The sequence below is a fragment of the Papio anubis genome, chromosome 5 (assembly GCF_008728515.1).
Source record: "Papio anubis isolate 15944 chromosome 5, Panubis1.0, whole genome shotgun sequence".
Taxonomy (NCBI): Eukaryota; Metazoa; Chordata; class Mammalia; order Primates; family Cercopithecidae; genus Papio; species Papio anubis.
Genome location: NC_044980.1, coordinates 150,642,769 through 150,657,737, shown reverse-complemented (window position 1 = coordinate 150,657,737; position 14,969 = coordinate 150,642,769). Strand labels below are relative to the sequence as shown.

The 14,969-nt window shown below is 44.6% G+C and overlaps 1 pseudogene; it reads left to right on the top strand.

The window, feature by feature from the left end:
- Positions 1-12,933: 12,933 nt before the first annotated feature.
- On the top strand, positions 12,934-14,444 carry LOC101020444 (annotated as a pseudogene).
- Positions 14,445-14,969: the final 525 nt, after the last annotated feature.

The following is a 14,969-nucleotide window of genomic DNA, read 5'->3' as shown; positions in this document are numbered from 1 at the left end:
TTCTTACTTACAGAAGTAAGCAATTAGAGTGATGAATGAGTGGTTCGGTCTGCTTTAGAGAGAGTTCCCCATTCACAGATACTTGGTAGCAGTGACTACGTCCATCTGTCAGGGATGCCACCAGGTGTTTCCTGTCATCTGAATGTGGGGAGATAGTATCTACCTCACAGAGTTATTGTAAAGATTAATAAAATCACAAAGGAAACGTGCTTCACATATAGGGAGGTGTTCAAGGGATGTTATTACTATGGTAACTATTTCTGTTGTTAAGTCACCGGTAGAGAAGTTTCTTGCCCAGGATAGAATGATCAACCTGATGACTCCCTTCCAATTCACAACCAGCGTGGCTTTATAAGATGACCTACTGCTGAGGATATATATTTCTGTTTACCTAAGAATATCTATCTCATTAACATTTCAGGAAGAGATGGAGTCTAGAGGCCTAAGGGCTGGGATTTTGACAATTCATAAACATACGTTTTCTGGGATATTCATCGCAGCAATGTTTATAAAAGGTTAAGACTAAGAAATAAGCAAAACATACAAAGTTAGAGAACTGCATAAAAAACAATCACAGTCAGCCAGCCAGGTTTGAGCTCTATTCAGCCTTTGGCAAGTTACTTAATCACTCTCAGCCACATGTGCCTCTTATTCACAGAGCAGTTGTGATTTCGTAGTAAAGCAGGTAAAGCACTTATACAGCACCCAACACAGAAGTCTTGCATGATGGTGATAGTGATGATGGTGATAATGGTGGTAGCAATACCATCATCGTGAAAAACAATACTGTAGGTCTTACTTTTCTTGCTTTAAAAAAAATACCATATGTTATTAAATGTTTAAAAGCATGTCATACCACAGGGAAACTGGACAATACCTTGACCCAGTGATGAAAATTACCTCCATCAATGGACATTGTGTACCTACAGATGTGATTTCCTGAGATAGACACAATGTCCTGGCCCAGTAGCATTCTGACCAGGAAGACCTAACCTGAACATAGCCGATAGAAAACTTAAGATAAACCCAAATCAAGGAACATTCTATAAGATACATAGCCTTTATTCTTCCAAAATGTCAATGTCATCAAAGGCAAAGAAAGGCTAAAGAACAGTTCCAATGAAAAGAGACCAACAAGACATGACAACCAAATGTGATGCATGACCTTGGACGAGATCCTGGACTAGGGGTTAAAAAAATATTATAAGGGACATTATTGGGACAATTGACAATACTGGAATATGGACCGTAGATATAAGTATTGTTACCAACTAACTTTCCTCCATTTAGTTACTATGGCTGTGTAGGAAAATATCCTTGTTCTCAGGAAACGGATATTGAAGTATGAAGTAAAGGTGCCTTAGCCATGCAGCCTACTGTCAGATGGCCTAAAAATTAATGATTATATATATATGTATACAAGTATATACACATACAGATATATATATATATACACACACACATATATAGAGCAAGTCAGAGAGAGAGAATTATAAAGCATATGTGGCAAGAGGTTAAAAATTAGTCAATTTGGATAAAGGGCATTTGGTATCTTTGAAGATGAAGTCACCCTCTGTCACCCAGGCTGGAGTGCAGTAGTGAGATCTCAGCTCACTGCAACCTCCACCTCCCAGATTCAAGCGATTCTCCTGCCTCAGCCTCCTGAGTAGCTAGGATTACAGGTGTCCACCACCACGCCCCAGTAATTTTTTGTATTTTTAGTAGAGACAGGGTTTCACCATGTCGGCCAGACTGGTCTCGAACTCCTGACCTCAGGTGAGCCACCTGCCTAGGCCTCCCAAACTGCTGGGATTATAGGCATGAGCCACCGTGCCCAGCTGGGTATTTTCTTTCTTTGAGACGGAGTTTTGCTCTTATTGCCTAGGCTACAGTGCAGTGGCAATCGCAGCTAACTGCAACCTCCGCCTTCCGGTTTCAAGCAATTCTCCTGTCTCAGCCTTCCAAGTCGCTGGGATTGCAGGCACCTGCCACCCCGCCCAGCTAATTTTTTCATATTTTTAGTAGAGACGGGGTTTCACCATGTTGGTCAGGCTGGTCTGGAACTGCTGACCTCGTGATCCACCCGCCTCAGCCTCTCAAAGTGCTGGGATTACAGGCGTGAGCCATCAAGCCCGGCCCAGCTTCGTATTTTCTATACTAGTAATACTCCTGCCAGTTTGAAGTTATTTCAAAGTAAATAATTCCAAAAAATCTATACAGAGAAAAAAGTAGTGGAAGTAGAGATGAAACAAGATGAGTCATCAAATTATTATTGAATCTGAGTGATTGGCACGTGTGGTTGTAGTGAGTGCTAAAAACTAAACATTCACACTGTGGTTGCGTCATTGAAGCCATGCCTGCAACCTGACCCTTGATAGCAAGGCCACCACAAAGGAACCCAATCCGGTAGTCCCCTTCCTGGTCCTCTTCTGTCCAGGCCTCTCAGGTGCTGGAGACAGTAAAGTTGATTGTTTCACTCAAAACAGGGGTTCATCAAACTCTCCTGCTTACTTTTGTATGTAAAACGTGAATCATGAAGCACTGTATTAGTCTGTTCTCACACTGCTATGACGAAATATCTGCGACCGGGTAATTTATAAAGGAAAAAGGTTTAATTGACTCACAGTTCCACACTGCTGGGAAAGCGTCGGGAAACTTACAATCATGGCGGAGGGCAAAGGAGAAGCAGAAACCTTCCGCATAGAGCGACAAGACAGAGTGAATGCAAGCAGGGGAAATGTCAGACACTTATAAAACCATCAGATCTCGTGAGAACTCACTCGCTATCACGAGAACAGCATGGGGGAACCGCCGCCGTGATTCAATTACCTTCACCTGTCCCAAACTTGACCATTCAAGATGAGATTTCGGTGGGGACACAAAGCCTAACCATGTCAAGCGCCATAAATAAAATGATTGTTTTGTAAAATGTGGATGTGCTTATATGTGTGTTTGTGACATGTATGTGCACATGTCTGTGTATATGCATAAGATCATGTGCGTGATTATTGTGTATGTGTGCACTTGTGTGTATGTGAGCAAGAGTGCATATCTGTACAAAAGACTATTTACCAAAGGGTTTGAAGTGCCTCTCTCTCAGCAAGGTGGGGTAGGATAGTGGTGAAGAGCACGGTTTTAGAGTCGGATTGCCTGAGTTCAAATTCAAGCTCTTCCAACTCTTAGGTGGAGTTGGACTTTCATCTTAAGAAATTTACTTAAACCCTTTGTGCCTCAACTTCCCCACCTGTAAAATGTGAATGACAGTAGAAACTACTTCCTTGGGCTATTAGTAAAGTATGAATGTGTTTAGAACAGTGTTTTGTGTTGTTTTCACTATTATTTTAGAATGGAACATCACGGATAATTTTAATGTCTTCTTTACCTCTTTCATTATTGTCTGAACTTCTTTTTTTACAGTGACTTTATAATCAAAAAACAAAAGAGCTTTTTAAAAAATTTTAGCAAACTAGAGAAAGATGAAGGAAGAAAGGAAGGGAAAAGGGAAAGAAAAGATTTGTTCTCTTGGGCTAATTTCATTTCCTCTGCAGCTGAACTCTATGCCTTCATTGGATCATTTTAATTGCTACTATTTGAAGAAGACTTGAGTAGATATTTTTCCCAGAACAGGAACATTTCTTTATAATGCAAATAGTTTTTCCCCTAATATTTATCCTATAATTCGGGGATTGGAAATTTCTTTTTTTTTTTTTTCTTGAGATGGAGTCTCACTCTGTCCCCCAGGCTGGAGTGCAGTGGCATGATCTTGACTCACTGCAACCTCTACCTCCTGGGTTCAAGCAATTCTCCTTCCTCAACCTCCTTAATAGCTGGGATTACAGGTGCACACCACCACACCCAGCTGATTTTTGTATCTTTAGTAGAGACGGGGTTTTTCCATGTTGGCCAGGCTGGTCTTGAACTCCTGACCTCAAGTGATCTGCCCACCTGGGCCTCCTGAAGTGCTGAGGTTACAGGCGTGAGCCACCATGCCTGACCATGATTGGAAATTTCTTAAAAACAGGGTGATCACGACTACACATCAAGACAATGGTAATATTTTTTCTTTTCCTATTTTTTAATTCTGATAATTTTTAAATACATAGAAATTGAAAGAACAGTACAATGAATACCTCTGTAGCCACCACTTAATTTCAATAATGATTAACATTTTGCTGTATTTGTACTCTCTTTCTCAACACACATATACACATACATGAAATAAAGAGACCTTAGCCATGCAGCCTACTCTCAGTCCAAAAATTAACGATTTTATGTCTACATGCACATATATCTGTAAACACATACAGATATATATACACATACATTGCACATGAGGGAGCGTGGCAAGATGTTAAAAAATAGTGAATTTAAATAAAGAGTATTTGGGTATTCTCTAAACTATACTTGCAATTTTTTTGCAAGCTTGAAATTATTTCAAAGTAAATAATTCCAAAATAAGTCTATTGAGAGAGGAAGGTAGTGGGAGTAGAAATGAAACAAGATGGCTCATCAGATCATTATTTAATGTGAGTGATGGGGGCATGGGGCTGTAGTGAGTGCTAAAAGCTCTTAAACTTTCACATTGTGGTTGTGTCATTGATATACACATACAGATACACTTTTTTTTTTCCTGAACCAACTAAGTTGCAGTAGATATCATCCAACTTTGCCCGTAAACCCTTCAGCATGACGAGCTAAAGAATAAGCACATTCCCCTAGATGGCTACAACAGTATTAGAGAATGTAAGTTACTTTCTCACATCAGTAAACATTGCCATGCAACCATTTATTCATTCCACAAGTATTTACTGAGGCCTTACTCAACTAGACAGTGAGCTAGACTGATGAGCAAAACAAATATGGTTCCTGCCTTTATGGAATGAGAGAGACCAACATTTAGAAACAGAAAAACAGATCACTATATAGTGACAAATGTGGTTTGTGCCATAGAGTGCCATTGTATATCTACTTCAAACTTACTTTTGATTACTACCACTACTAATAGTGATGGCTAGCACTGATTGACATAGTAATTAGGAGATTTCCAGTTGCAAACGACAGGAACCCAACTGAAACTAGCTTAAGAGAAAAAGTTATTTATTGGCTCAGTCTAAGCCCAAACCGAAGCAGGAGCTTAAACGATGCCTCCCATCACATCTGCAGACCCCACCTTCCTCCTTAGTATTGATTTAAATTCTCAGGAAGCCTCCCTCTGTGTGGCCACAGAGATGGAGACTGTCAGTCCAAGTATAAAAGGACGTTATAACTCCAAATCCCAGGTAAAAAGATGTTCTGTCTCCCAAGGTCCCTGTACCAATGCTTAGGGAAGACCTGACTTGCCCAGACTGGGTCATGTGCCCTTTCTGAGCCAATCCCTAGGCCAAGAGGTGTTGGATGGTCAAAAGTCACTGGGCCATCCCATGGCAGTGTCTGAAATCCTGTCCCTCCAAAAGTCCTGAAAACCTGAGGCAGACCTGAGGAGCTGGAGGCCTTCATAATACAGCGCATACTCCCAGCCAAATGGGAGAAGGAGGCAAGGACTGCCAGATTCCCACTTGGTCTATGTCTTAACAGGCCGGTTCCACCAGAGGTCAGGGCAGAGCACAAAGCTGGAATGGCCCAGGGGCTGGCTCTTCAACTCCAAATCAGCCGCTCTCACCAGCGGTCCCTGAAAACACTAGGGGCTGCAAGCCGCGGGAAGGAAAATCTGGGCTGCAGCACCGAACTGCTGTCTGCTTCAGAACTGGCTCTTAAAAGGCACAGGTCTAAGCAGGCAGGAGGAGGAAAGTGACTTTGAAAACACTGTGTTTTGTAGCCGCAAATCATACAAAGTGGGCCCCAGAATCGTACAAAGTGATATACAAAATATACCAATGCAGAAGCCCCCAGGAAAACGGGATTCTCATCTCTGCTTCCACCTGTCTCTCTACACGGACGGACCTTCTACCACCCTTCTGCCTGCTCATTCAGACTCAACCACGCCGATTGCCTTTCTGCTCCAGGAACATATCCAGCTTATTCCCACCTTGGAACCTTTGCACTTGCAGTATCCCCTGCGTGGAAAATCCTCTTTCTACGCCTCTACCTGTTGGGCTCCTTTCTCCCAATGTTAGCACCCCACCTAAAGTAATGCCCCACCCACTAGGACTAACACATCACCCTGTTTATTTCCTTCAAATCATTTATCACCCTCTTAGATTTCCCACAACTCACAACAAAGGACAACAAACTCAGAGACGTGGTTTTGTGGTTTCCCCAGCCCCTAGAACTGTGCCTCCTCAGAGAGTTTAATAAGGGCTCAGTAAGCATTTGTTGAGTGAACAAACAAATGAATAACCCCGGATTTTCCACATCTAAAATGCGATGGTTAGATTATATGATGTTAATAATGGCTAATATGTACTGAATGTGTATTGCGGGTTGGGCACATTGTTGAGAGCTGTGGGTAGCACTGTAGATTACTCACTTTATATTATTTCAGCCATAACAAGACCTCAAATATTCTCAGGACCTCAAACATTTAAAGTGATGTTTCTGATGCCAAAATTCCTCTCTCAGCGATTTATTTCTTTAGCTTAATTTGGAACCTTTCAAAATACCTTTTATTGCAAGAACAGGAATCATCTCTCATCCCAAGTTAAGTGAGTTGGAAGTTTATAACAATAGATGACACATTTCTCTCTGTTAAAGTATTCCAGCCAATAATTAAAGAAGGGATGATAGATTTATTATTTTGCCCTTTTTTTTTTTTTTTTTTTTTTTTGGAGATGGAGGCTTGCTCTGTCACCCAGGCTGGAGTGCAGTGGCACTATCTCGGCTCAGTGCAACCTCTGCCTCCTGGGGTCAATCAATTCTCCTGTCTCAACCTCCCAAGTAGCTGGGACTACAGGCACATGCCTCCATGCTCAGCTAATTTTTGTATTTTTAGTAGAGATGGAGTTTCACCATGTTGCCCAGGCTGGTCTCAAACTCCTGAGCTCAGGCAATCTGTCCACCTCAGCCCTCAGCCTCCCAAAGTGCTAGGATTACAGGCATGAGCCATCGCACCCGGCCTTATTTTGCTATTTGTATCAGTCAGGGCTCTCCAGAGAAGCAAAGCAAATAGGATATATAGAGATATATAGAAAGAGACTTATTATGAGGGATTAACTCACATGATTAGGGAGGCTGAGAAGTTCCATAAATTGCCATCTGCAAACTGGAGGCCCGGGAAAGCAAGCAGTTTAGTTCTAGTTCAAGCCTGAAGGCCTGGGAGCCAGAAAGCCGATGGTATAAGCTCCAGTCTGAGTGCCAAGGTCCAAAAACAGGAAGTGGGAGATCTGATGGTGAAAATCCCTGCCTGAGTCTGAAGGCTTAGGAACATGGAGTTCCAACGTTGCAGAGCAAGAGCGCTGGATGTCCCAAATCAAGCAGATAGATTGAATTCACAATTCCCCTGCCTTTTTGTTCTATTCAGGCCCTCAGCAGCTAGGATGTTGCCCACCCACATGAGGGAGGGGGATCTTCTTTACTCAGTGCTACGGTCTGAATGTGACAACCCCTCCAAAATCCAGGTGTTGTCAAGGTAATAGTATTAAAAGACGGAACTTTAACAGGTGATTACACCACGAGGGCTGCTCTCTTGTGAAAGAGATGAAGGCCCTTATGAAAAAGGCTTTTTATGGCATTTGTCTAGGTCTTAGCTTGCTCTTTAGCCTTTTTGCTATGCAAGGACACAGCATTCCACCTGTCTAGAGGACGTAGCCTCACCAAACATCCTCAACTGCCAGAGCCTTGGTCTTGAACTTTCCAACCTCCAGAACTAGGAGAAATAAATGTCTGTTCTTTATAAAATACCCAGTCTCAGGTATTTTGGTCAGGTGCGACAGCTCATGCCTGTAATCCCAGCACTTTGTGAGGCCAAGGTGGGAGGATTGCTTGAGCCCTGGAGTTCGAGACCAGCCTGGGTAATGTAATGAGACCCCCATCTCTATTTAAAAAAAAAAAAAAAAAATGGGCCAGGCGTGGTGGCTCACACTTGTAATCTCAGCACTTTGGGAGGCCAAAGCAGGCAATCCCTTGAGGTCAGGAGTTCAAGACCAGCCTGGCCAACATGGTGAAACCCCGTCTTCACTAAAAATACAAAATTTAGTCCAGCGTGGTGGCATGCGCCTGTAATCCCAGCTACTTGGGAAGCTGAGGCAGGGAGGCGAGGCATAGGTTGTGGTGAGTCGAGATCGCACCATTGCACTCCAGCTTGGGCAACAAGAGCTAAACTCTCTCTCAAAAACAAATAAATAATTAAATACAAAAATACAAATAAAAAATTACCCAGTCTCAGGTATTTTGTTGTAGCAGCACAAACAGACTAAGACCCTCAGTCTACTAGTTCAAATGCTAATCTCTTCCAGAAATACTCACACGGACACATGCAGAAATAATATGTTACCAGCTATTGGGGCATCCCTTAGCCCACTCAAGTTGGTACCTAAAATTAACCATCATGTTACTCATCATGATTTAATAGATCTAGGAAATTAGAATGAAAGTCTGTGAATATCACAAAAAGAGAGCTCATCAGACATCAGGTGGCTCCCAATAAAAAAGCAGAGCACCACCTGTAAAGGAGTCTTACCAAAAAAAATTCACATCTAAATCTGATCAAACCTCAAGATTCAACTATCAATGTACAGAAAATACAGAGAAACTGGCTAATCTATACCACGAATACAACCAGCAAACTCAAAACAGGAGGATGCTGACGATCTGGATTTCTCAAAAATAAATTATAAAGGAGATTAGAGTGGAAACTGATAGATTTTAAAAGCCTTTTAAAGGACATAATATCAATCAATCACAATATATGGACCTTATTTGGTTCCTGATTCAAACAGACAATCTGAAAAACAAAAAATTTCTTTTTTTTTTTTTTTTTTTTTTTTTTTTTTTTCCTTTTCGTGGAGAACGGGGTCTTGCTATATTACCCAGGCAGGTCTCGAACTCCTGGGCTCAAGCTATCCTCCCGCCTCTGCCTCCCTGAGAGCTGGGATTACAGGCGTGAGCCACCGCGCCTGGCAAAACAAAAAATTTCAAAATGGCCAGGTGCAGTGACTCACGCCTGTAATCCCAGCACTTTAGGAGGTTGAGGCGGGAGGATCACTTGAGGTCAACTTGTTGGTCAAGATGGCCAGCACGGTGAAACCCCATCTCCACTAAAAAATACACACTTGTAGTCCCAGCTACTCAGGAGGCTTGAACCTGAGAGGTGGAGGTTGCAGTGAGCAGAGATCATACCACTGCACTCCAGCCTGGGTGACAGAGTGAGACCCTATCTCATAAATAAATAAATAAATAAATAAATAAATAAATGAAAAAAGTTTTTAATAAAATAAAAAATTTTTAATTGAAAATATATGGGACAATTAAAAGTTTTAACACTGAAAATATGTTAACATTGAGGAATTATTGTTTTTAGAACGGTATTTTAGTTATTTTTGTTTATACAGAGTCCTTTTATTATAGATACACTAAAATACAAATAAAATTTAAAAACTAATAAAAAGATAAATTAAAAATCACTCCATATTTGAACATTTAAAAACATAATAAGCCAAAAAATGTTATAGCTTTTCGAGCTAGAAATGAAAAAGCCACTAAAGCATTGTATGGGTTTTAATTTCTAATAAGGCAAATAGCAATATCTGTAACCTACATAAAGGAAAAGCTGTTGCTGTTCAGGTTCTCAAAATGTTTTTAAGAGTAAGGCTTTCTTGAGACCAAAAAATGAGGAAACCACTGTGGATTATCATCAGCCATGAAAGGTCCCTTTCTTGCTATGACCTCATAAGAAGCCACTGTTAGAGAATCTGGCGGCACTCTGCATAAGTCTCTGTTGCGCGAGCCGAGGTTTAGTTTGACGCTTGTTTTCTAATGACCTATGGATTTTGCACATAGTTAACTTGTTTTCTTTTTGGCATTGTAGGCTTTCTGTCTTTTTCATTTGTTATTAACTCTCTCTCTCTCCCCCCCCATTCTTTTTCTCATTTATCCATTTATTTCGAGCGATGCCTTTGAGTTCTTTGATGATGCTTTATTAGCGCGATCTTACGCGACTTTATAATAGATGGTCTCATTTGTTGCCGAGATTCTAACTTCCTTTGAGTTTGCGCATCCTCCCACCTCAGCCTCCCAAAGTGCTGGGATTACAGGTGAGCCACTGCGCCTAAACTGTTTTTCTCTCATTCTTATTCACTTCCCTTCCCTTTCGAGGCAGAGTTCACTCTGTCACCTAGGCTGGAGTGCAGTGGCGCCATCTCGCTCACTGCAACCTCTGCCTCCTGGTTCACACCATTCTTCCTGCCTCAGCTTCCTAAGTAGCTGGGACTAAGGGGATGCCCACCACCAAGCCTGGCTAATTTTTTGTATTTTAGTAAAGACGGGGTTTCGCTGTGTTAGCCATGATGGTCTCGATCTCCTGGTCGTGATCCACCCACCTCAGCCTCTGAAAGTGCTGGGATTACAGGCGTGAACCACCGCGCCCAGCCCTTCTTTTCTTCATTTAAAAAAAAAATTTTTTAGTACCTGATTTTTATTTTTACTTTAGCATTGTGTGTTGATCCCATTATAAAGATCAGTCGGTCAGGTGGTCTTTGGGAGTGATTTTTCTTTTGAGGTAGTCTAGACCAAGCTTCTCTCTAGCTTTTCTCAGTTTTAAGCTGACTTTGGGGCACTCTGCCTTCAAGCCCAGCAGTTAAGTCCAACGTACGGCAGGGCCTCTTGTCCATCTCGGCTGAGAACGCCCATGTCAGCAAACACCAGCTCCTCAACACCATCATCAAGGGTACCTTTGCCTATCAAAGCTGGCCTGGCACATCCTTACTGGGAAATATGTAGCCATGAGCATCATTGACCAGACTCAACAGAATTCCTCTAGCTTCCAGAGCCGATCCCGCGAAGTAAAAAGCATGAAGGCTTAGAATTATCCCATCACGGTGAAATTATTTGCAGGGATTGAGACTGAGAACAAGATTCCTTGTCACAGACTACACCACTGGAGAAGAGTCCTCCTGCCTCATGGAAGTATGAAAGAAAAAGAGTGAAACCGTGACCCAAAGAGTTCAAGAAACCAGTGACTAACAGAAATTCTTGAGTTTTCAGGATCACAGATAAGAAATAACTTGCCAAATTGCTGAAATTCCTTCTGCTTACGAGATTTAAAAATTGACTGAAATTGGTTGGAACCAATATGGCCAAATGGAATCTGTGGAAAACAAGGTTTCTTACCTCACAGTCTGGATCTCCATCAGATGTTTCATACTAACTCCTCCCGAATTTGCACATGCGACCCATGAGGAAGCATGAAGAGATGCCTGCATATGCTGGAGGACTTCCCAGACCTCCCCTTTCCTTCCACCAACCACCTGCTAATCTCAGAATTCACCCCCAAACCTTTTCTAATAATATTGCCTTAAAGCCAGCACAGGGAGACAGATTTGAGCTGGACTCCTGTCTCCTTATTGGTCAACCTGCAACAAAAAGCTTTGCTTTTCCCCAGAACCTGGAGTCAATGTATTGGCTGGCAGCACATTGGGCAGTGAGCCCCTTTTGCTCCGTAACAAGACGACCAAGTCAAATTCCGCCAGATAGGATCTGCTGTGCATTACTGTCACCAGAAGCTTGTTGTTCATAGAGACTCAAAAGCAGATGGTTGGGCATGGTGGCTGACACCTGTAATCCCAGCACTTTGGGAGGCTGAGACAGGCAGTCCACCTAAGGTCAGGAGATGCACAACAAGGAGAAGAGACCAGCCTAGCCAACATGGTGAAACCCTGTCTCTACTAAAAATGCAAAAATTAGCTGGGCTTGGTGGCATGCACCTGTAATACCAGCTACTCGGGAGGCTGAGGCAGGAGAATTGCTTCAACCCAGGGAGCGGAGGTTGCAGTGAGCCAAGATCACGCCACTGCACTCCAGCCTGGGTGACAAGAGCAAAAATCTGTCTGAAACAAATATACAGGCCAGGCACGGTGGCTCATGCCTTTAATCCCAGCACTTTGGGAGGCCAAGATGGGTGGATCACCTGAGGTCGGGAGTTGGAGACCAGCCTGACCAACATGGAGAAACCCTATCTCTACTAAAAATACAAAATTAGCCGGGCATGGTGGAGGATGCCTGTAATCCCAGCTACTCGGGAGACTGAGGCAGGAGAATCACTTGAACCTGGAAGGCAGAGGATGTAGTGAGCCGAGATTGCACCATTGCACTCCAGCCTGGGCAACAAGAGTGAAACTCCGTCTCAAAAAAAAAAAAAAAAAATATATATATATATATACACACACACACACACACACGTATATATATACACATAAATATGTGGCAGAAAACCTGCCCTTGGATGCTGACATGAACATCAAGATTGCAGACTTTGGCATCGGCAACAAATTCACCTTTGTCAACAAGGCGGTTGTCTTCCTTCCAGTTATCCCTTTTGCTGCCCTGGAACTCTTTGTGGTCAAAAGTATGACGGACCCACCATGGATTTCGGGAGTCAGTTTCTATATACTGGTCAATGGATCCCTGCCTTTGATGGACAGAACTTCAAGGAGCTGTAGGATGAAGTACAGAGTGGAATGTATCACATTCACTTCTACTTGTTCATGGAAGGTGAAAACCTGCTTAAGAAATTTCTCATTCTCAATTCCAGCAAGAGAGACTCGTTGGAGCAAATAATCAATGCTCCATGGATGAATGTATTCCATATCCCTCAAAAAGATGAACTAAACCCTATGTGGAGCCATTTTATGACTACAAGGACCTTCCCCCTCACGTGGCAACAGACAGAGTTGATGGTGTCCGTAGGTTCCACACATGAAGAGATTTAAGACTTGCCTTGGGAGTCTCCAGCGCTGCTGCCGCCGCCACCCAAGCCAGAGTGGGCTGGGCCGCCAAGGCAAGATGGTGGACTACAGCATGTGGGACCACATAGAGGTGTCTAATGATGAAGACTAGACGCACCCCAACATCGACACGGCCAGCCTCTTCCACTGGCGGCACCAGGCCCGGGGGCAGCGCATGGAGCAGTTCCAGAGAGAGAAGGAGGAACTGGACAGGGGCCGCCACGAGTGCAAGCGCAAGGTGGCCGAGCGCCAGAGGAAGCTGAAGGAGCTGGAGGTGGCCGAGGGCGGCAAGGCAGAGCTGGGGCGGCTGCAGGCCAAGGCGCAGCAGCTGCGCAAGGAGGATCCGGGCTGGGAGCAGAAGCTGGAGGAGATGCACAAGAAGGAGAAGAACATGCCCTGGAACGTGGACACGCTCAGAAAAGACGGTTTCAGCAAGAGCATGGTCAACACCAAGCCCGAGAAGGTGGAGGAGGACTCAGAGGAGGTGAGGGAGCAGAAACACAAGACCTTCGTAGAAAAGTACGAGAAACAGACCAAGCACTTCGGCATGCTCGTCACTGGGATGACAGCCAAGAGTACCTGTCAGACAACGTCCACCTGGTGTGCGAGGAGACAGCCAATTACTTGGTCATCTGATGCATTGATCTAGAGGTGGAGGAGAAATGTGCACTCATGGAGCAGGTAGTCCCCAAGACAATCGTCATGCAGTTTATCCTGGAGCTGGCCAAGAGCCTGAAGGTGGACCCCCGGGCCTGCTTCTGGCAGTTCTTCACTAAGACTAAGACAGCCGATCGCCAGTACATGGAGGGCTTCGACGACGAACTGGAAGCCTTCAAGGAGCATGTGCGGGTCCGTGCCAAGCTGCACATCGAGAGGGCCATGAAGGAGTACGAGGAGGAGGAGCAAGAGAAGCGGCTCGGCCCTGGCGGCCTGGACCCCGGCGAGGTCTGCGAGTCCCTCCCCTCCCAGAGGATCTCCAGAAGTGCTTTGATGTGAAAGACGTGCAGATGCTGCAAGACGCCATCAGCAAGATGGACCCTACCGACACGAAGTACCACATGCAGCGCTGCTTTGACTCTGCCTCTGAGTCCCCAACTCTAAGGCCAGCGAGGCCAAGGTGGGAATGGAGGCGGGTCCCGGGGAACCGCTGCTGGAAACTGTTCCCAAGACGGGTGATGAGAAGGATGTCCGCGTGTGACCCCCACCCCCCAGCCGCCACCGCCGCCTGCTTGCAGGCCCCTACGCGCCCCTTTTCAGAAAACAGACGCCATCTCACCCGCTCCTGGCTTCCTCCACTAGCCTTGGCCCAGCCGGGGGGCCCACCGAGCCCTTCCTGGCCTCTTCACTGCCCCCACTCTCCAGCGCCCACTCAAGTCTCTGCTTTGAATCAAGGGGCTTCACTGCCTGCAGCCCCTCATCAGCATTATGCCAAAGGCCCGGGGGTCCGGGGAGGGACAGAGGTCGCCAGGCTGGTCCACCAGGTAGTAGGGGAGGGTCCCCAACCAAGGGACTGGCTCTGGTCACTGGGTTCTGTTTTCACTGTCGTTTGCTTTCTGTGTCTTCTATTTGACAAACAGCGATTATGTTCCAATAAAGGATTTCAGATTCTCGAGGAAAAAAAAAGACTTGCAATGGGCCAGAGGTACAACAAGGCAATGCCTTTCGATCTGCTCTTGGGCTACAAGAGGTCCAAGCTGGAGTCTGCACCATCCCTTTGCATCCCCAGCCTTTGGCAGATCTGACCAACAGCAGCACACTTTCCCATGCCACAGGGTACAGCGCAGGGTCTCTGCCAGCTCCAAGCTTGAGTCTCAGGGAGCCTACCACTCCCACCTTTAACTGCTGTATTAGTGTGCAAGTGCTGCCATAATATCACAAACTGGAAGCTTAAACAGCAATTATTTTCTCATCGTTCTAGAGGCTGGCAGTCCAAGATCAAGGTGCCAACAGGGTTAGGTTCTTCGGAGGCCACCCTCCTTGTCTTGCAGAGTTTTCTCTGTGTCCTCACATGGTCTTTTTTCTGTGCCCATGCATCCCTGGTGTCTCTTCCTCTTTTTATAAGGAAGCCAGTCCTGTTTGATTGGGACCCCATCC